The 22,958-nt window shown below is 36.2% G+C and overlaps 1 protein-coding gene across 1 annotated transcript in view; it reads right to left on the reverse strand.

Annotated features, from left to right (window-relative positions):
• The window catches only part of LOC306774364 (glypican-5-like), a gene marked incomplete at both ends in the record, with an annotated part of 133,618 nt that overhangs the window by 30,124 nt on the left and 80,536 nt on the right, over nt 1-22,958 (reverse strand). The window lies entirely within an intron of this gene.

Below are 22,958 nucleotides of genomic sequence, written 5' to 3' on the forward strand. Positions count from 1 at the left end.
AGAAATAGAAATTTCAGCCTGAAATGGAAAACACATTCTGACACTCAAGAGGAAACACAAAAACCACTTAGGTTGTTTGCAATAATCAAACCCATACTCCACAGGGCTACTCAGCTCAGGGTCTAATGTTTACTTGATGTGTTGTTTGCATGGTGCAGGTGTCAATATGTCGTTCTATTAATACTAAAACCTACAATTATCCTTCAATTATCCCTTATCAAAGCCCCTTACTATTGGCACATTTACAATTTTGGCTGATTTTAAAGACATGTTGCTTACTATCAGTCTCTCTGAATTCAGTGAGTCACCAAAACATGCTTTGAATTACATCTTAGGTGGTTATGAGCAACCTTTAATAACTCATTAAATCTTGCTTTACACACATTCTTTCAACTTCTTTCAATGTCATCATGTGCTGAATTAAACTATAATGAATTTCTTCTGCAGAATTTTTTTAACAAAATTGTTTATAATTAAGAGAAAGAAGCAAAAGTTAACTTGATGCTTGCTAACATTTTCATTTGCATGAATTCCAATGTTATAAACATGACATTTATTCTGTTTGGACACAAGAATGAAATTTCCAACATTTTCCTGAGTATGAGCCAGAATTTTATCAACATCTACAAGTATGTGGATATAATCTTGGTAAAATATAAGAATAAGTTGTAGCAGTTGTTATCATTGTAAGTGTGTCCTGGAGGCATAAGCCTTTTGCAAAGTCATGGCCATTCACTTGGTTCATTTGCATGAAAAGAAAATACCATTTTTCCTCTTCATCTTATTCTTGCTCCCATTACACCAAATTTTTGAGACTGTTGACATTTTGCTTTCAGATTTGCTTAAACAAGACAAATCTCTGATTTATTTTAGTTAATTATGAAAATCATGAAAGTGAAGCCTTTATAAAGCATCATGTAGTGTGGTTGGAAATTATAAGAACATAATTAAATGACAGCATAAGGTTGTTAGATCTGCCTTCAGTTTATTCTTAGATTAAAACCTCGTAGTTCTGCGTCTTTGGCTCCCTTTTCCTGCATTTGGGTTCACACCTCTACCACCACTACTTGTGACACTGTGTAATTTACGGGTTGGGTAGCGCTGAACCCATTTATATCATCTACACTACCTATAATCATGATTGTCTGAAGTTGGTCTGTATAGCTACTTTATTTTATTTTATTTTAGGCTATTCTTCTACATATCATGTTTATTTATTCCCTCATTAATTCATTTTCTGTACCGCTTAGTCAAATCAAGGGTCATGGAGAAGCTGGAACCTATCCGGGTAGCATAAGCCAAGAAGCATAGGCAGGTCGCCAGTCTATCACAGAGTGAGTTTAGTTTTTTCTTTGATTTTTTGTAAATATGTAGAGAATTTATACTTTTTTTCTAAATATGTTCTTTATCTATATCAATCTGATGACTGCTGCTGTAACAGGATTGATCTGTCTATCTGTCTGCCTGTCCACTGATTTATTTTGGGGCATTTTTGTCAGCAAGACAGGCAGTATGTGTGGTCTGAATATTAGACTACTAACAATTAATTTGGGGTACTGAAAAAATTCTAAATAAGCTATTATTTTCTCTCTCATCAGCATCTCTTCTCTTGGATTAAAGTTCAGACACCAGATTATTTTATAGACTAATATTCAACTAATGTAAGAAGGTCAAATGTCATGATGACCATGTACCCCATCTTCATTCTGATATCACTTTTATTTGAAGCTAAAATTCCACATCTATATCACACTTCTCACATTGATAAATTTCTTATTTTGCAGACGGGGGATACAGTATGTGCACACATCAGATGCACTTGCTTAGGAGCTAGACACACCTCTGCATAATTCTCATCACATGGGGGAAAAGGCTAGAAATATGGAAGAAACTGAAGCATAGATGCATCTTGGTTAGTTCTGACATAACAAAATTTGCTTTTTGTGAAAAAAGAACACACTGTAAAAGCATGCGGGCACAAGTATGGATTGATGCCAGAAAAATTATTGACAATTCTTTTGTTTCAAAAAATGTTAATACGACAATACTTCCTTATCTGATTCAAAACAGCATATAGCCAATAAACATTCAATCAATCTATATTATCATCTCCACGGGCTTTGCATGGTTAGATGTTTGTTTCTTTTGCAGAACTGTCTGTGTTGTAAGCATGCCTGTCAAGATCTTTGGAAATGGTACATCTTTAAAAGTATAAAAAGGCTCTAAGAAGACGCACAGGCTCATAGACATTTGACTGCATGAATGAGCCGTATTCATAACCAGGATGAAGACATGGACATATCCTCTGAGTAACCTAATTCCTGATTGTTTATTCTGAACTTAAATGCCAACACCAGATTAGATAGATGATGGAATTTGATGGAGATATCCTTCTGATTTTTTGTTTTGACATTTATTAGTTTATGCTGACAAGTTTGGTAAACAAGTATGACAGGACAACTATTTACTTAAGAAAGCATATGTCCATTACATGAATAATGGTCTAATTTAGTTTACAGCAGATGCTAGTTCATGCTTAGAGGCAGGACTATGTTATGAGTAAGCAAACTCCTTCAGATCATCCACCCACACATAAATTCTGGATTAAAAAAGGCCAAGAATTATACTCTCCAGCGTATGTGCATAGATCTTATCATCTTTGTTCCTTTTCACTTACAAATATGTGTGTGTGTCTGTGTGTGTGTGTGTGTTTTATACATCTTGCCAATTAAGTGTTGTGATTTGAGAGAAGTTCTGCACACAGTGTTGTGACATTCAATTACTCCAATGTGGAGAAAATGTCACTGCGGGTCTAGAGGAGGCAAACTCTGCAAAAGAAAAAAAAAAAGGACTCCCAAAGGGGGATCACAGATCACTAATACATATCTGCTCTCTGATATCTGACTGATAGGATGATGTGGTTGCAGCACCTGACACCGGTACACTTTCTGCTCCAGATGGTTATCACTGTCAAATGGTTGGTCCTGTTCTCAGTCCCTGCAGCTTAACAAGCTTTCTTTTTTTTTTTTTTTCAAATCAGATTATGTGTCTATTACAGAGGTTTGAAATGTTTACTTACATGGAAACAAACTCTGTGGTTTCAGTTCAACGTGTAAGAATCTAGAGGTCAACAGGGCTTGATGAATCAGAAAGAAAAAGCTTGTTGATAAATGTAGTTTCTTCTCTTTTGAGAATTTCTCCAAAATTTGTACAGTTCAAAGCTGAAACGGTTTAGGCGATATGATGTCAGTGGCAATTTATTATCTGAAAATATCATCAGTGAGCAAGGTCAAAGGAAATTGTTGAGACTTGTTTGGGTTAACAGAAGTGCTGCAAGTTAATAAATAAAAGTGCTGCACAACAGCGAGACACAGAGAGACATTCAGCGACACATCCTGTTAAACCTTGAAAATGTGCAAGTAAAAGCATCAAAGACCCAATAAGGTTTCTCTGCTGTTTGTAATAAGAAGTGGAAAGGAGACCACAGATGTCATGAGCTCACCAAGCCTAGATGATGGAGCAGAGGAAGTATATAAAAAAAACCTTCGATATGTGTTAAAAGTTGTTGTATAAGGTGAGAATTAGTTAAAAACTAATTTATCCTGCCAGTAACATCTTGGTGTTTAGGAAAGGAAACATGACATGCACCCTCATTCAAGTGGAGGTTCTTGGCACGTACCAGTCCACTTCATGCCAACTAAGCATAATTTAAATGCTACACCATTCTCAGCTGCTAACCAGGAACATCCCTCCACAGTGCAGTCTAACCTAAAGGCTACTTCCTGCAGGAGAAAGAACTTTGTTAGAAGACATCCAGTGCAACGACTCTTGGAGCTTTGGTGAAATAACAGCCTTCAGTGTTCACTGCAGTCAACAAACGAGCTTCTATGGTCAAATTTGCTCCACAAATAAATATTTACAAGATTTTCAAGAACTCATTGATGCAATTTTCAGAATTACTACCTGGGAAGTGATATTTTTCTCTAAAGAACAAAGAAATAATGAAAGCTAAATTACGTGCTGAACAATTCATGATAACAGTTTATTTAATACTCAAAGTTCACATGTTTTAAAATAACAAAAATAAAAAAAAACACATAACATTTTAATCATATGAAGCGTTTCATCATAAGACCTCATTCGATAAGTTTTTTGATCATTATGTTCAGCATTCGTTTGATTAACAATTTATTTCTAATTTTTCACTTTGTTTTATATTTTTTTTAAGCTGCAAACCAATCAAACGTTTGGACATGCTTTTTACCGCAAAATTTATTAAAAAAGTGTCCAAACATTTGAGTAGTAATGTAAGTTACAAACATCATTTGAGAAGTCAGTATTTTGCCTTAAGTAGAGAGCATTAGCAGCACTCTTCATTACAGAAACAGTTCATCATCAGTCTGGAAACTAAAGCTAGTCAGTGACTTTCACCAGTAGAGAAGTTGTTTTTCACCATCTTTAGGAGGTATGACAGATGTTTGGCGATTTTTCTCAGAGAGGCACCCTCTCCCCTTGTCTTATCCTTTTCTCTGTCCCTTGCTCTCTTCCTTTCCCAGCTTCCTTTCATAATATCTTCTTGCATCTCTTTGATGAATCAGCCATGGTACACGTTCAAAACTGCCAGTGTGTCCATATCCAGTTGCTTGCATGCTTGCTTGCATGCAGTGCGTAAAGCAAAATTTAGTCTGTACAGGGATGCACTTTCCCTAAATAAAAAGTTGTGTAGTGCAGTTTCTTAGCCTTGGGACACTCCTGGGCTACCATAGGTCCTGAAATATACATAATAAATGTCACTGTGCCATTAAAATTGGTCAGACAGACACACACACACACACACACACACACACACACACACACACACACACACATCTTGAATTGTTGATGTTTTCAACAACTCTAATCTCAAATGATTCAGTGCTTAAAGTGAATACTGTTACGATTTTACACCACAAAACTGCATCATCAGACAGTTCCAAAGAACTGAGACTATATCATGCTGTCCATGATGTTGTGCTGTTGAGGAAGTGACCAAGTAAATAACCTTCATGCATATGTGGTACTATAAAATTTACAATGCAATATTTGTTCACTTATTTTAGATGGTGAAAAAATTCCCACTACTGGTAGATCCCTGCTGTTTAGCATTTAGCTTTTGCTTATTTGTCTGGATTCATTACTGCCTCTTACTTTCCTGTGACTGATGTCTACTGCACTGAATCTGCTGCTTACAAGCAGTCTGTTGCACACAAATTAAATGGAATTTGCACACAAATGCTATCCTATAGAACATTAAAAGGAAGAAATGAATTAAAATGACAAAAAAATTCAAATCACGAGCACTTCTAAAGCTTGAATGGCAAAGCGTTTGTACATTTACAAAGACTGAGTCCACAGCGCTCCATTGCTCAAGCTAATATCAAAGATATTTACGGCAAAACTTTTCACTGCCGTCTCCACATCATCGCAATCTCTTGATTTTATCAGTGCATATGAAGCCAGAAAAATCTTAATTTTTGAAAAACATGAAAGACATATAATTATACATACACACACAAAGGTTTTTACATTTTATTTGACTTAATATGGCTCCAGAGTTTAAAAAAAAAAAAAAAAAAGTTACAATTAGCCTAACTGGTTTGAACTGTTCCTTACTGAAAAGAGCCTGCAGGCATGAAGGAAACTAAAGCTAAAAGAGGTTTAAGAAAAAAATTCTTTTGAATCCCCAAAAAGCCCTTTCTCATTCCAGTGAAGTGATGCAGTAAAAAAAGAACAAGGCAATCTAAATGGCAACTACAATTTAAATGCAATATAACATCAAACTTTTCCACTTTATTCATGACTGTGCCTAACAGCAACCTACTGCCGCAATGTTTCCTCTCTTCATATCAGTCTTTTCCATTATTTCTCATCCATTATCACTGAAGGTCAACGCGGAACACCAGTACATCAAAACTCAAACACCTTGTTCAAGCTGGGCGACTTGGATTTTTACTGTTTCACCTGACATGTCCCTGTACACGGCTGTATGTGAGAGTGTGTGGGGATCTGTGTGCATTTGTCATTGCAGCCTGCATAGATGTGGTGATGTTGTGTGCATACTTCTGAAAGAGAGGGTGAGCTCAGGGCTCTTGCAGCAGACACTGTCTGCTTTTTTCTGCCTGGCAGGGCAGTCAGACAGAGACGAGGCATGATGGGAGAGAAGTGCATGGGTCTGCCAGGGCTACTGATGCACATCTAAGGATGACCTTGGAGGTCTGAAGATGAAGGCTGAGTGAAATTTTAAGAGGACATGAAAAGGAAGGAGACAAAACCTGCCTGTCATATGTCACCATGCTGACAAGTAGTGTGAGTCATGCAAGTCCACTTTCATGTTCTTATAAGAGGCTTTACACTATTCTGTGTTGGGGGGAAAAAAATAAGATTACAGTGGTATTCAACTCCACATGTTTTCTCCCGAGACATAATATCTTAGAAATAAAAATGGCACAACAATAGACGTTTCAAGGTCTTGTCGATGAAATGAACAAGAAAACAGACTCACAACAAACCACTCTCAAATAAACACTGGTTACACAAGGTTGCTTTGAATTTTTGCAAATCATCGACATTTTACCCAGTTCTGAAATGTAATCCAATGCTTTGTTGAATTACGTATTAAAGTCTTGAGTTCAGTCACCTCCATTTTGGCAGATTACAAGTTTCTCACATGGATGACAACAACATATAAATAAATAAATGAACAAACAAATAGAGAAAATTCATGGGTGTATAATAAATAACTTTAAATTTAGGCTTTTGAAACAGCAAGGTACAAGCTTTCGGTTGATCTGACTGAGAACCACAGAAACTGCTTACACAGCAGTTTTTTTTTAAGTCATGACTGAGAACTAAAATTCACATAAGGGTATCATCTAGTTCAGGGGTAGGCAACTCTGGTCCTCGAGTGCCCCAGTCCTCCAAATGAAAGGAGTTTCTCTGCTGCAACACGCCTGGCAGACATCAAACCTAATCAGCAGACTTGTGCAGAACTTCACATCAAACTCTGCACAAGTCTGCTGATTAGCCATGGATTTGAATCAGGTGTGGTGCAGCAGGGAAACTCCTAACATCTGCAGGACTGTGGCACTCGAGGATCGGAGTTGCCTACCCCTGATCTAGTTTAATCTAACTGGGAACAAACTTGCAACCTAAGCTTTATAATTCACTGAATCTAATGCGAATCCTGCACTTAAAATTGTATTCTCCATTAATCCGTACATCGTATCATACCTGCTCATTTCAATGCAGGGTCATGAGAACCTATCCCATCAGCTCGTAGGTTAGAAGCAGGGTAGATCATAAACACCTGAAGAAAATGTTTACACTGGTTACCAGTCAAGTAAGAAGTGAAGTCTTTTCCTAAAGACTTCTATAGACCTTATTACACCACTTTTTTTTCTTTTTCTTTTTTTTGTTGCCACAAATCTGCTGTCATTTCATAAAATATGTTGAGAGCACTTTGACTGCACATAGTTACCATGTAGGCTACTTGTACTGTATTTCCCATTGTGTTATCTTTGAGTAAAACATAAATGATTTTTCACACCATGCTAAATATAACCCAAGGGGAATATGTTTAATTGAGCAATTAGTATAACAGTTTGGTTGAGAGGATGTAATGAAATTTAATCTATGGTCCCCAAGAGGAAACATCATTACACCTTTCTCTCTTCTGTCACCTGCAAAACCTGCTGCAAAACAATTTTAAAAATAGCTATTGTAATAACAACTATAAACTGCGACTAAATGTTTATCATAGGAATAAATCGACATACATTATTTATTACCTTTGTCACTTTTAAATTAATGGCAATTCTCCAAACTCATATCTTCAGATAGTTGTCACACAGGTCTCTGAGTTTCAGGGATTTGGGCTACTACATGTCGTAAACATGTTTAGTTACAGAAGCTTCATACTTCCAAAGTGCTATTCTTAAGTGCAATTTGACAAAATCAAAACAAATCACAGAATAAACATATTTAAAGATTCATTTGAATTTCTTTTGATACTGTATGCTGTGATAATATCATTATGATTATTTTGCCCACAACAATCATGCATTGACAATCTTATATTGTAGCCTTGCCTCCATGTGCCTTGTAGTGCTCTGGACTGTCAGCATAGCTGGGGGAATGAAAAGCAAACTAGAAGCTGGCCAGTTAAAATTTCCATGAAATATCCAAAAGTTACTTAAAAATTGTCAACACTGACTCTGGAGGTGCAACCACACTGTTGAAGATTTAATTCTCTATGTACAGATTTCATCTGGACATCTGTGATGCAGCAGCTGCATTGTCTGTAAAAACCAAAAACTTACTCCTGCTGTTTCACACATAGAAACCTCCCTTACTGATTGGTTCATGGATTTGAAAACCAAGGTACAATGATTCTACAACAATAAATAAAAACTAAATACAGGTTTAATCATTGTCTCCTGCACTGAAAACAAAGCCGATAATGTCTGAGCTCGGTCATTTGTGGCTGTTACAAATTTAACCCTAGGGCCCATTTAATATTGGGTTTCATTGCACCTCAGTAGTTGTAAGTATACTAGTACTGGTACTCCCAGCCTCTTACATTTTGGCCTAATTGTCAGGATGAATATGCTCAAATATGTCAAAAACCAACTGCATGTTAGGTGCTGCACTTATCTCCAACAGTGCTGAGTTTAAATGCAGCTTTATCCTCCACTAAAAGGCTGTTGACTCACTTTTATATTACAGTTAAAAATCTTTCTGAGTTTTAAGATACAGACAACTTAAAAGATAAAATGATGAATGGAGATGAGAAATGAAACCTGAAATAGAGTCCACTATGTAAAAAAGACATTCCAGTCAGTGATAAAAGAGGTAAAATGAATAACTGTGACCATTTCAACTGTCAACATCACCTTTATACTCGCAGTGATGGGAGCCAATAAAAATAAGATTTTTGTTTGATATCTTATCGCTATGAGAAAGCTATTGAACAATTTCAAGATTCCATTTAATCTTGTGGCAGAAACACTGTGGCCAGTCAGTACACACTAAAGTATTTACCTAGACAGAAAGGGAGAGACGAATAGGAGAGAGACAATAGGAAGACGTTGGGAGTTGATTGCAGAGCCATCACAGAATACGTTGTGTAAATCAAACATTCAGCATTTTGGCTTACTGACAGAGCAGACTTTTGGTAGATGGGCTGTGTATCTGACACCAAGCTGATTATTAAAACAGTTCACACCATGATATGTGCTTGCCCTTTTCATGGTTCATTAACACAATGAGATGTCCTTCCACATTGAAGCTGCAGCTCATTAAGCCAGCCATTAAATCATGCATAGTGTGAGAAAATTATTGAAAAACAGGAATGTGCCATTGTAGATAATGACAACTTATTGTGGTTAAAAAGCTATGCTTCAAAAGACACAAACACCTGGAAGGGAAATGATAAAGAAAATGCAAGGTTTCTATTATCTTCCAATAAAAATGTCATTATGTTTACTGTGGCAAATCAAAAAGCAATTGCTTTTCATTTTCATCCAGCCATGTTTGAGCAGGCAATGACGTCGAAGGCACCCACATGCAGCGTGTATTTCATCAGAAACACAACCCAATCCGAGCTGTGACCATATGTTAATACACAGCAGATTTTAATCTGAATGCTTTCATCTGACTGCTTTGGAGCTCTGTGATGTGAGACTTTTTTTAATCTTTAGAAAGTAAAAGGTATCTTTTTTTTTCAATCTACTTGAAGGAAGGGTTATTCAGCTATTGGAAATATGAAAGTAGTCTGCACATATGGCTTGTGTGTGCTTCTGTCTTTATGGTTTTGAAACGAGACATCCTTTAGAAACATCAATACTGACAGTGTTTCAAAATTGTTTGGGGTTTATATTGTCTTTATGTTTAGAGGGAATACTTCAATATCGTAGAATAATATGAACAATTCAAATGCTTTTTGAAGTTATGACCTATTATATCTCATGTTCAGGTTAACAGGGGCTGGAGTCCATCCCAGCTGCTGTCAGGCAAGAGCAGGGTATACTCTGGCCAGCTTGCCGGTCTATTACAGGACCAACACGGAGAGACAACCAACCACTCACACTCACTCAAAATCCCAATGTTCGAAATGTTAAAATGAAGCCTGCACGCACAGCTTCACACTCAGGAGTTCTTGCTTATAACAACTAGTCTATTAAGGTACACGTCTATCACTTCTGACAACTGAAAAAGCAGACTGAGCTGAAAAAAGGTGCACAATTATCCACATGAGAAAGATAAGCCCACAGAAAATGGAGGAGGCATTCACGATGGGTCACATAAGAATGATTACATAAACTAATCCCACATAGGAGCTAAAACCTTGAACAGCCTGTGGAAGAGTAGTAGGCAGTGGGGTTAATATGTTGTTTGAGACAGTTTAGTAATCTGGGACATGTTGATGCAACCTAGAATCATCTGAGAAAGCAAGACTTACTGACAACTCCAATTCCAAAAAAGCAGGAAGGCCTTGCAAAATGTAAGTAAAAGCCAAATGCAATGATTTGCAAATCTTAAGAACCCGTTATATCTGAGAGGCTCTGCCTCTTGGAATGAAAAAAGCATTTCAAAGTCATGATATTCCCAGCAACAACAGATACCAATTAAGATGTCAAAAGCTCCTCCAGTTGTGTTTAACCCGTGCTAATTACTTCTCCAACCATTGTTCTCCAAGGTTTAACTGTTTTGACACGTTTTTCAAAACCAGCAATTATTTTGAAAGAAATGTGTGTTTATATTCTATTGGGAATAAAATATGGGTTTGAGAATTGTGAATCATTATCTTGTTTTTTTTTTGTTTTTTTTTTTTTTTGGAGGGGGGGGGTTGTGATCTCATTTTATGCTGTTAACAGTATCCCAATGTTTTTGGAAGTGTAAAATATATTCAATTTTCAATGATCTTTAACTTATAAAGAAGCAGAGGATTTCACTTTGTATGGCAAAAAAAAAAAAACAACTGAATTTGCAGATAGAATTTTAAAAAGGCAAATGCTTAACATATAGCCATTACAGCAGAAAAAGGAACAGCTGCGGTGTCCCAGATGGTATTCAAGACCCTTAAATCAAGAATGTTGGATATCTGGTCTCGTTTGCCCTCGCAGTGGCTCTACTAGTCACCTCTGTATTGAATCTTGCATATGTGTACTGTTAATTTGAGAGGATATGCACAACAGGCCCTTTGAACAAACACAAGCTACGTGACTCGACAGCATAAATACTTGAATACGTCATTAAGGTAAAATACATTCTCAGTCCAAGCCACAAATTAAGTGTATCAATCCAATTCTTTCCATAATGTTACAAGATATAAGCTGAGTGTGTGTGTGTGTGTGTGTGTGTGTGTGTGTGTGTGTGTGTGTGTGTACCTAACATCAACCACTGATCTGTGAAGCATTAAAAAAAAGTCTGCTTCATAGAGTTGTTCCAGAAAATGGCTTAATGGAAAATCACTGGCAAGTTATTTATAAGAATAAAAGTGATGCTCCGTATGCTCCATGCTTCATAACCAAGGGAGCATTGAGCATATGGAGCACATTATCTGTTTTTATAAATAACTTAGTAATTTTCATTTGAGCCTGGTCGGATTTTTCTAACATTAAGGCTCTAGGAGCCACGAATTGTTTCTGGAATTTGTTTGTTCATGCTCATTGTTGGACACGAGTTAGAGACTTTTTTTTCTTCACATGTTGTTAAGGTCCCAGTGATTAATTAAATTAGCCATATACACTCTTTTATTCTAGAGAAAGGCTGGAGCTATTCACAGCTGTCACTGAGAAAGAAGCTGCTTGGATAAGCTGCTGGTTCAGGGCCACTACAGAGAAAACCATGCATGGTCCAATCCATCCATCCATCCATCCATCCATCCACTGTCTCTTAATCCAATGAAGGTTTGCAAAAGGGTGCTAGAGTCTATCCTAACAGCTACTAGACTAAAAACTACAGCACATCCTGGACATCACATGGTCAGACTAATGCTGTCCATCCAGTCACCAATAAATACAGAATGAATGTTTTTTATGTGGTATAAACACACAAGCACTGGGAGAGCATGTAAACTCCAAACAAGACTGGTTATAACTGGACTTTCACCTGAGCCTAAATTTAATTAATAACATAAAATGTTGGTTTCTGCAGGAAAAAAAAAAGTTAATTCACTTTTTCAAAGGAACTTGTTAAAATATCATTAAAATGAATGTACAACACATCAACTTTTCAGAAGTGCTGAATTGAGAATATATAATCATGATCATGTCATTTGCTGAATAAGCCTCCCAAATGGCAGATGGTGTCTTTCTCCAGAAATCTCTGGCAGCCACCTCATCTGTCTGCTGATGACAGGAGCCATTTTACTAATGCACTCATGAATGCTTTGTCTGTCATACAATGTCCTTGAAGATCACCTCAACTGTCTCCAGCGGCAAAGAAATGTATGATAAACCCGAGGTGGAAACATCCATACAGTCTGGAGTTTTCTGTTTTCTAAGACATATATACATACATCTCTGACATAATATAGCAACTCTTTCTTTTCTTTTCTCTTTTCATTGTACAAGTAAAGATAGATATTTGACAAACATTACTGTAAACTGTATTTACATTGTATAAGGTTTACATAGTCTTCTCTGGTTTCATTGGTTTGGAGCTCTCGAGTTCTTGCAAGCATCTCACTTTGAGTCCACCATGTGAAGTTTCCATAGGTCAGTCCTGCAGTTGTCATTATTTCCTCCCACTTCCTTTCGTCCAGCCACATTGTTCCTCTCCAAATGCTTTTGCAGTCTTATTTCTTCACATCTTCTTCTGGTCATTTTTGTTTGACCAGTTGCATCAATAGTTAGAAAAGTGGAAAACCACCAATGTCAAAGGAACACGATTAAATGAATAATTTTGTTGTCATCTATAGGTTAAGTAACTGATGGAAGTGTCCTTTATATTAATCTGTATCAGCTTTTTATGGGTATCGGAGTCAAATTTGTGATAGATGCAATACAACACTATTTTGATGTAAAACATGTTGTCAAGGATGCAAATGCTGGTCATATGTCATCAACTATTATGGCTCCCTGTGCACTTCAGGATCGATTTTAAGGTTCTTTATTAGTTTTTAAATGTCTTAATGGTCTTGGGCCATCTTATTTATCTGACCTGCTTTTATCTTATCAACCCTTGCAGAGCCCGAGGTCCTGTGGCAGTAGCTTTTAATCATCCAAAAAGTTGAAATAAAAACCCATACAGAGGCTGCATTCAGCCATTATGGACCCCCATCTATGGAACAGCCAGAGAACATCATGAGTGCAAACACTGTTATTATTTTTATAAGGAGACGGCGGACTCACCTTTTCAATCGGCCTTTTAACCGACTTTGTTTACTCTTTTATTTCTTTTATTTTACTTTTCCTGCTTTCTTAATGTTTTAAATTAATTTTATTTGTTTATTTAGTTATTTGCCATCCATATTTTTATTTGTTTATCATAAGTTTTCTTTATTTGCTATCTTATAGTCTGTTTTTAATTGATTTAATCTGGTGAAGCACTTTGTGTTGCACTTTTGTTGTATGAAAAGTGCAACACAGATGAAATTTGATTTTTTTTGTCATTATTATTTTTATTATTATTAAGATTATTATTATTAATTATATAAAATTAATGTGGATAGTGGATTGTAAAGTGCAGTAGGACATTCAATATAATCTTTAAGTCAGTCACCTAGGAGAGTATGTGTTGTGGCTTTTACTTGTTATTGAGTATTTTCACAGTGCACAGTTGTATGATCTGAGTACTTGCTTCAAAACCTGTTTAATCCAGCCTGAGTTCAGGTGCATCTGTTCCAGTCTTCAGCAGCTGGTGCCCTGGGCCTCCGGTGTTCTTTCCAATCCCCTGCTGAGTTTGCTCATGTATTGACACACATGTCTCTTCAGTTTCAAGGCTCTGATGTCTGACAGGAGTTTACATGTTGAACAGTATTTGGATGGTCCTATTCCCTTGTCAAAATCTTTTATGATCATGATTGCCCTCCTTTGTGCTTGACAGTCTGGCTGGGACTCTGCTATTACTCAATGGTTCATTTGTGCTGCGTAGCTTTGATGTAGCATTACTCAGATCATTCAACCAGTAGATGCAGATCCTTTTCGCATCTTTTTCACTGCTGTAATGGTGACTGGTTAATGCTCCAAGGTATTCTGATTGTCTTGCAATGGTCTACCAGATGGTCAATTAGCCTCTTGATAGTATGACTTTTTTTCCAAAATGTTTATTTTTTAAATAGTTAGTTCCTAAATGTAAGCATTATAGCTCCTTGGAATAAGTCACACTCAGACAGCCTGATGTATAATCTACTCATTTAATTAATTTAAAACCCAGATCAACAAGAGCATGGATCTATCAACACAATGAAAAGGGAATACTGCACTTTCTTCACCATTAAATAGCCATTAGCTATTTTACGTGACCATAAAACTACATTTGGATAAATATTTTTAATACAATCTGCCTGATACTTTAATTGTGCCCTCATTAATTCCTTCAGCAGGTTAATCTAATCTAAAAATGAAAGTCAGCACAGAGGTCTACATAATAAAAGCTCACTGGTCAAAAGTATATGAGACATCACTGTAAATTATTTTGATCCCATTATTACCAGCACAGAAGAGGGCAGAAGTCACAGCGGGTGACCTAATTTGGTCTAACACTGTAATGAGAATAAAGAGCTTTCTAATGGGCACAGTCATGTGCTCTGAGGCATGGTAGGAGGACATCTAACAGCTCCCAGTGATGGACCTATTACTGTATATAGCCAACAAAATGGTCATAATTCTGCTACTCATTTCTCATATTTTTCATTTACAGTCGGAGCTTACAAAACTGTAAAATTTATGGGGAAAAAAATAGTTGTTTTTTTTTACTGAATCCCCTTATTTAATGCTGTTATAGCTTCAATTACAAAAAAATCGAGGGGTAGGAGCTTCATATGCTGTATTCACAGATTATTACTGGTCAGTGTGATAGCAGCTGGTAAAATGTAAAAGTCTTTTGATGAGACACTATTTGTTAATAACAGGCATTATAGAGCCTCTCCTCTTACTCTCATTGTGCTTACTTGCTAGAAATCGATTTGTGACTCTCCTGCTGCCACTGTGTCTGACAGATGTCTTTTTGCCGTGCAGCACTCAGTGTGCAAGCAGTCACAGTGTCTGCAGCTGAACGATGGCAGGCCAGATAAAAGGCCTCTAGCTCGCTGTTGGACTTGGAGCATGAAAAACCTCTTAGATGTTCTCCTCTACAGGCATTGTTGACAGGTCAGAAAGCTATGGTTAGTATTTGATAACAAGAGGCTGAAAATCAACAAGTAACCGGATATGACTTAGGGGAGTAGTGACAGACAGATGAATTACCACTTCAGATGAGATGGACTTCTACAACTCTCTACAACCCCCACTGTAAATACATTGTGACGCTGTGCGTATCTAATACCAATCATTTAAACCCTGTAATAAATTCCAAGTGTGCAAAGTCAACTCAAAAAGCGCATCATGTCTTCTGTTGTGATCATTTTGGAGTTTGTTACAACTGCTGTAGTTTTGAAAGCAAAATGTTTTTCAATTTGTCAGTCAGTCATTTTCTTAACCGCTTTTTCCAGTTAAGGGTGATGGGGAAGCTGGAGCCTGTCCCAGCAATCATTGGGCGAGAGGCGGGGTACACCCTGGACAGGTCACCAGTCCATCGCAAGGTGTTCTCCAAATTGTGTTTGATTAAATTTAAAAGGTTGTGTCTGAAGTTTTCAGTGTGTCATGGTCTGTGATTGGCTTGTACTTTAAATTTTTATTGACATGCATATTTGAGTTGTACATTTATTTCGGTTATTAAATCTTTATTATGTAGTAAAAAGATATGTAAACCATAATAGATTAAAATTGGAATTTAAAAAAAGTGCAGGCTTCTTTTCACATTCTTTTCAAACTTTTTTGTACTATTATCTTTTTTTAACTATAAAAATTAAAAGAGGGGTGCACTTCTCAGGATCCAAATCAAGGAAAACAATCTTCTCACATGGAGTTGTTCATTTGTTTATTTTTTTAAATTATCATCTTTCTTTTTTTGTATAGTTTATGTTTCTTTTGTTTGAAATTAAATAGAATAATTAACTAACTAACACACAAGATTTTGACGACATTTTTTAGGAAAGCTCAGAAATGGAATAAGGAAGAAGTGATTTGATTTTGGGGGGTAATCTGGATTACCGCCTGGATCCAGGAGCTTTTTAAAAGATTTTTCATTATTGGGAAAACAGGGGAATTATGCCATTGGCAAAAGTTTGTATTTGCATAGTGCTTTTAGTTTAAAAAGTACAATTTTTTTCTATCAAGAAAGTATTTTTCATTTAACTTTATTTTACAATCTATAGTGTAGACGAGATAATGATATAGGAGTAGAATTTCACTTCCGTCCAAACCATTCCCACAGAAAAAGAATCTTGTCCCATCCCAGAGTATAAAATAAAAAAATTCTATCCCATCCCACTCCTGTTGACTCTCAATGCCATCCCGCACCCATTCAGAATGCCTCCCACTCCAGTATTGCCCACACATTTTTCTTTTTTTTTTTTTATTTAGGGCCAGAGCTACAAAGATCCCAGTTTGCATGTAGTAATTTGCGTGCACTGTAGAATTTTGCACGTGAGGCTGAACCAGTTTGACAGGGATTTACTAAGAGTGATTGCGTAAATAAGTGGCAGGTGCAACTGTGTTGCATATTCTCTATTTAAATGAGGGTTTTGTGCATGACATGGTTTGCAGCATGGCAAGTTTGGAGGGAAAACATGACATACAGCAAAGAAATCTGAATAACACAATAAAAAGCTATATGGGAGCAAATTTATGGAGAAAGTTAATGCTGTCGATAAAATTAGAAAGTGAACAAATGAAATAGCCTACTGGCATATAATAAAATCTCTGCAAATAAAACAAACTTTGGGGGTGTATGGTGTAGGGGGTACGCTCTCTCATCTTTAAAAAAAAAAAAAAAAAAGAACGGAAACATCTCTTGTCCATAATGAGGCCTCTTTTGTTTAACATCTATGCTTCCATTAGCACAGATCATACAGAATAACATTAGTTCATTACTATGCAGATGACACACAGATATATATTACTATGTCACCAGGAGACTGAGGACCTGAGCAAGCTTTTGGTAAATCATTGAGGGGAATTAATGATTGGAACTTTTTTCAGCTAAACAAAAAACTAAAGAGAAATGACTGCAGGTCATCACAAAGCTTCATTCTATACACCTAAAAACCACCAACCAGGCCAAAATCTGGGTGCAGTGATGGACTCGAATTCAAATTTTGAATAAACACATTAAGGGAATCACAAAGTCGGCTTGCTATCACCTAAGAACCTATCAAGGAAAATTTGATGTCACAGCAGGACTTGAATAAAAACTAGTCCAAGCTTTCATCTTTACTTGGCTTGATTGCTGTAACAAAGTTTTAAGGGTCTTCCTAAAAATCTATGAGACACCTGTAGCTAATTCCGAACTCTGCTGCTCAAGTCACTAAAACCAAGAAAGTGGACCATATCAGTCCAGTTCTGAGGTCTTTACATTGGCTGCATGTCCGTCAAAGGATAGACTTTAAAGTTCTTTTACTGGTCTATAAAGGTCTGAATGACCAAAGTATCAGAGACCTCCTGTCCCAGTATGAACCTATTAGATCCTTCAGGTCATCTTGATATATCTGTCAAGTCTTCCGTTTTGGCCAGGAAACTACTGTGTTTTCCCATTTCCCGACATAAAATATATGAGGACCACTTATTAAACCATAAAATTCAATTTTAATTTATTCAAATGTATTTATTTATGTAATGTATATAACATATAATGTAACTGTGCTTTGTAAGTACAAATGAAACTTTCATAGGGCAAGAAGAATATCAATGAAAAGGTAAATAAAGTCCAAAGCAGCAACTGTTTGCAGCAGCTCTGATCCACATCCGTATGCTGTACAGAAACCCTCCTCATAGCCAGACTTAAAATCAGGTCACAACTGTGACACATTATCCACAGGCCATTAATACAACATTAAAATGTTGTGGCAGCAGGTGAATGTCTACCAATGCAGGGGAGAAGGACATGACAGGATTAAAATGAAATGAGCTTGTGGTCACACAAATGGTAGAATCCATTCAAGCTATATGTTGTGTAGACTCAGACTGAATAAAACAGCATCCAGTAGAACATTTTGTATAAAGTCTGACACATTGGTGTATAAACAAAGGAAAAGTAAAGACCTAAACCTTTTCTTGCTGTCTTAAATGTAATGGATATTAACTACTTCACACATCAGTGACAACAAAGGAGTTATTCAGCACATATAGAAAAAGACCAAGTTATAAACTTTCCAACTGGTGGACAGCTGCTGTAACGGCTGAACCATTTCTAACCCTTTTAGAACATAGGATGAGGTTTTTAGTGCATAGTGATAGTTTGTATGTGAGCTTCTGAGAAAAAACACTTCATGAAACTTTTATAAAAAATTGATATAAACATTTACCTTTCATAATATTAAGTTATTGGACAAAACACTTTCATTTAAAACTAAAACCCTCCAGAATTAATCAAATTTTCATCAACCTTGCCATGTTATGTGTTTGAATAGTAAGTTCTGACTAAGGAGACAACCAAGAGAAATATTTTACCAGTTACACATAACTGTGGGTGTCTAATGTAGTGATTCATGTCTGAAAGGCAGAAGAGGCAAAACTGGATATATTATTTTCAGAGCTGAATGAAGCAAAGTTTTTTTCTTTGTTATTTAGCTACCTGTAAGGGTATAACTATGCCATCAGCCTCAATTATGAAGATAATTGTAGCAATAATTTATACCATTTACTTGAGACCATTCACCTCAGGATCAAGGATTTATGGTCACAAAATTCAGACAGCTGTAACACAAAGACTAAACAGTGCATTTTTAAATATTATTAGAAATCTGAGCTTGTGAATGTCAAAAGTAAACTTACTTTTCTCCTTATTATAACACAGCCTAAGCCTAAGCCCACACAGCAGCACAGAAACTAGAAATATCATAGATTTTGTTAATGAGAAGTGCAATTATGTGTGTTACAATCAGTAATTAAAATGCTAGTTGTGATGTTTTACATGCTCTGTAACCAGATGCAATACACAACACTGTGATCTCATAATTGTTTTGACATTGAAGTACTCAGCAGGGTTAAATGTTTGTTTCATTTAATTAAAGAGAAGTCAGATGACCATGTTTGCTGAGGCCACTGCCAGGTGTGTAGAAACTGTTAAAATGGAGAATTATGTTGCAAAAAAAACAAAGCATGAATGACACTGGATGTGTGTTTAACTACAAAGCTGAGTATTCTTTATCAGTGTTACATCCATTTTGAACTTGGTAAAAAAAAAAAAAAAAAAAAAAACCCATACATCACTAAATGATCATTTGTTTTGTTTTGCTTTTATCTTTAAAATGTCTGAAGTCTGCATGCAATTTGCTGAGTCTTGTCACATACGTAACATTTTCTCACAATGATCATTTTGCATAATGTGATAATCCCTTAAATCAAGGCTGCATTGTGTATATCAAGCTCATCCCATTTGATTTCTTTATCACACCGATCTATCATCACCATGTTCGGCAGATAAATATCAAAGACACAAAGGAGAAGGATTATGAATAATTGTAAAGAAAGAAATCTAATTAAATTATACACGGTCTTTAAGCTCTTCATCTGATTGGGAGATGGTAACACTGCGGCAGTTAATCCCCGTTGATTGACTGGCACTCTTGCAATAAAATGACAGCCGGAAATACAAACATACCGTCTTAAATCTTCTTCAAAATTCCGACTGGATGTGTAAACACTGAAGAAAAAGCTCAGAAAACAAAGCACCTCATCGGATATTTTTTCCTGCCCCATTGTTGGCCCATCCTTAACTGTCACTGTGATTTAATTTGCGCCTAGATAATTGTATTTGTTCAGATTTTTCTTTGTTGGTCTTGTATTTGGTAACATATGTTTTGATCTCCACTGCATACAGTTTTCCAACTATTTCTATTGAGCTTGTTTCTCATTCTTGTATTTAATATTACATTGTTGTCTCTCCAGCCTCCTGTTTTGAAGTTTTGCACAAGTACTGCAAAACCTAACAGCATTCATTAAAACTGTATCAACACCACAGTGGTTTAACCTCATGGTAGCCAATTTATGAACTCTATTGCAAAAAGAACTTGTAGTAACTCTACAGAATTCAAACAGCAGGCAAAGTGAAATTTCTTTATATTAAATAACAGTGTCATTTAAAGATTTTATATATATATATATATATATATATATATATATATATATATATATATATATATATATATATATATATATATATATATATATATATATATATATACACACACACACACACACACATACATGTATATATATATATACAGTGAAGAATAGGGTGAACCTTACTGATGAGCATACAGAAAGCTATCATTAATCACCGCTTTGGTCACCTCTCACTTACAACAACACCTTTGTGCCTGTAGATCAGGACTCAGCAGCATATGGACACAGTAAGAGATCCTCCACAGCATTATACAGATTAAATAGGTTTAACTCTATCCTGTGGTTTTTCATGTTTAGAATCTGGAGACTATCACGACCACCTATTGTGAAACACTGGAGATCACTGATTCATCAGAGAGAATTATAAACAGAATCATGTTCTACACCATCAGCAATATCTCTGCAGGACTGCCGAACCCCTTCCACACACTGTGACATTTCCTTAGAGGGGGATGTCATTTCCGAATTTACATTCCTATTTTACCTGCAGGGATTTAAGAAAACTTTTATAAACTGAGTGCTGATGCATAACTGCGGTTATGTATCATTTGAAAAGATGTCGGCCACCCATAAAAATTCTTCAATGCGTATTCACATACACAGATACAATATTTGTGTCCTCTGTCAAGACACAGGACAATGAGGAATGGTGGCTCTCGATCAATTGACTGCCTATATTTAGCATCTGCTGAGGATGTATCGGTCAAGTCTTATCCATTGTTGTTAACAACAGAATAATTTTTGGGCCTAAATGTTCCACCAAATAATTTTTGGTGGAACATTTAGAAACTAAAGAGACAGAGTAGGTAAACAACAAAATGGAAGTAAAGTACAGGATTAATTTTAGCCAGAACACCAGCAACTCAGCTCCAAAAATATTTTAATATCAGCCATATATAGAGGAGACTTTGCTGAGATTAGACACATATCACAGAAGGTGATGATACTGTATGCTAATTATATGTTTATAAAAACTAAAGGGGATATATATTATTATATTCCATTTATTTAATTTTATAAAAGCTATGATCACTTTTTCTAAACTTGAAAGTGGGAAGAAAATGGTTTTATCAAGTAAATTTAGAGCAGCAAAAAGTCAACCAATTTGTAATATTTCATCTGATTAAATCTTAAATCGTACAAAATATCTGTTCATTCTGGAGAGCTTTTCTGTCGGTGTCAGGGATTGCCTTTTAAAAAGTAGAATTATTCAAATCAAAGGATGCAGGTAAAACTAGCATATTGAACTGACCTGATGTCTGCCACCGTTGTGGGTGTGAACAGATGAAAAAAGGGGTCAACCTGACATGATTTGGTAGCCTTCACACTGGTTTTAAAGTATTTTGAAATGAAAACACAAGTTTGAATGACAGCTACAAATCTAGCAAAATAAATGGATGCTTTGGGGCTACAGATTGAAATACTGGAGGTGCACTAAGTATTTCAGAAAGCAACATTGTTTCACAATGCCAGCTTTTATATTACAACTCCTTCTATTATCAGCTACAATGAACATTTTAAGGTAGGAATATGTAAACTTTTAGATACTCAAAAAATTGACAATATACTTCTCAATTTTATATGAAACCACTACAGTATATCACTTTAACTTTAGTTACTGTCAGCTGAAGTTTTAATTACCATATTTTAAAAAGAATGACCTCAACATGTTTATTCAGCCACTGCAGAAAGGGCATTCCATCTGCTTTATTGGTAGTCAAATTTTAGTTAAAGTGCCAATGAAATGAACTTATCTTGTTGGTCAAAGAGCAGTTGACCAGTATTCAAATGGTAACTCGGTTAAATGTGTTATTTGGCAACTTTAGCTCTCGACGGTGTGTTTTTCTGAATGAGTCAGTGAGTATTTTTATGTCTATCTGTGTCGTGCTAGTTAGAATGTTACTTCTAATTAAATTTCCATCATAAAATTTTTGTTTGCTACATCATTGGCTTGCAATATCCATTGGTTCATTTTATTCTACATCACCATGAATTCTAAATTAAAAACAACTTACTACAGGAAAGTGACCACAAGTCCATTCTTGAAGAAATTCCTCTGTGCTTGTGTGAGGGTCAGGCAGCAGGGGACAGATGTTCAAAAGAGGTCACAACACACAGTAGGTCACGAATACAGGAGACAGGCTGATCTGGCCTGTGACAAGGAAAAGGCAGCTTGGCTGTAATGGCTGATAAATGTCAGAGCCTCCCGACAGCCTCAGATGAGCGATTGTTATGCGGCTTCCCTGAGCTGCTGAAGCCTCCAGTAAGACTGACAAGCAGCAGAGGAAACATTTTCTCAGATAGAATGGCGTGTTTGGATGACCCCCGCTTCATTGCAGTTGCCATAGGCAAAACCAAGGAGGGTGATTAATCAGGTTGTTAGCATGTTTGATGGAGAGTAGAGAGAGGAGAGGAGGAATCCATGTGCTGAGAGGGCACAAGGTAACAAAATGAAGAGGAGCGCTCTGCTACTGTGATTCATGGAGGGTTACTGAACCACTGAGGAGCAATAATTTTTCAAGTTACAGA

Source organism: Telmatherina bonti, assembly GCF_933228915.1.
Source record: "Telmatherina bonti genome assembly, chromosome: 1".
Taxonomy (NCBI): domain Eukaryota; kingdom Metazoa; phylum Chordata; class Actinopteri; order Atheriniformes; family Telmatherinidae; genus Telmatherina; species Telmatherina bonti.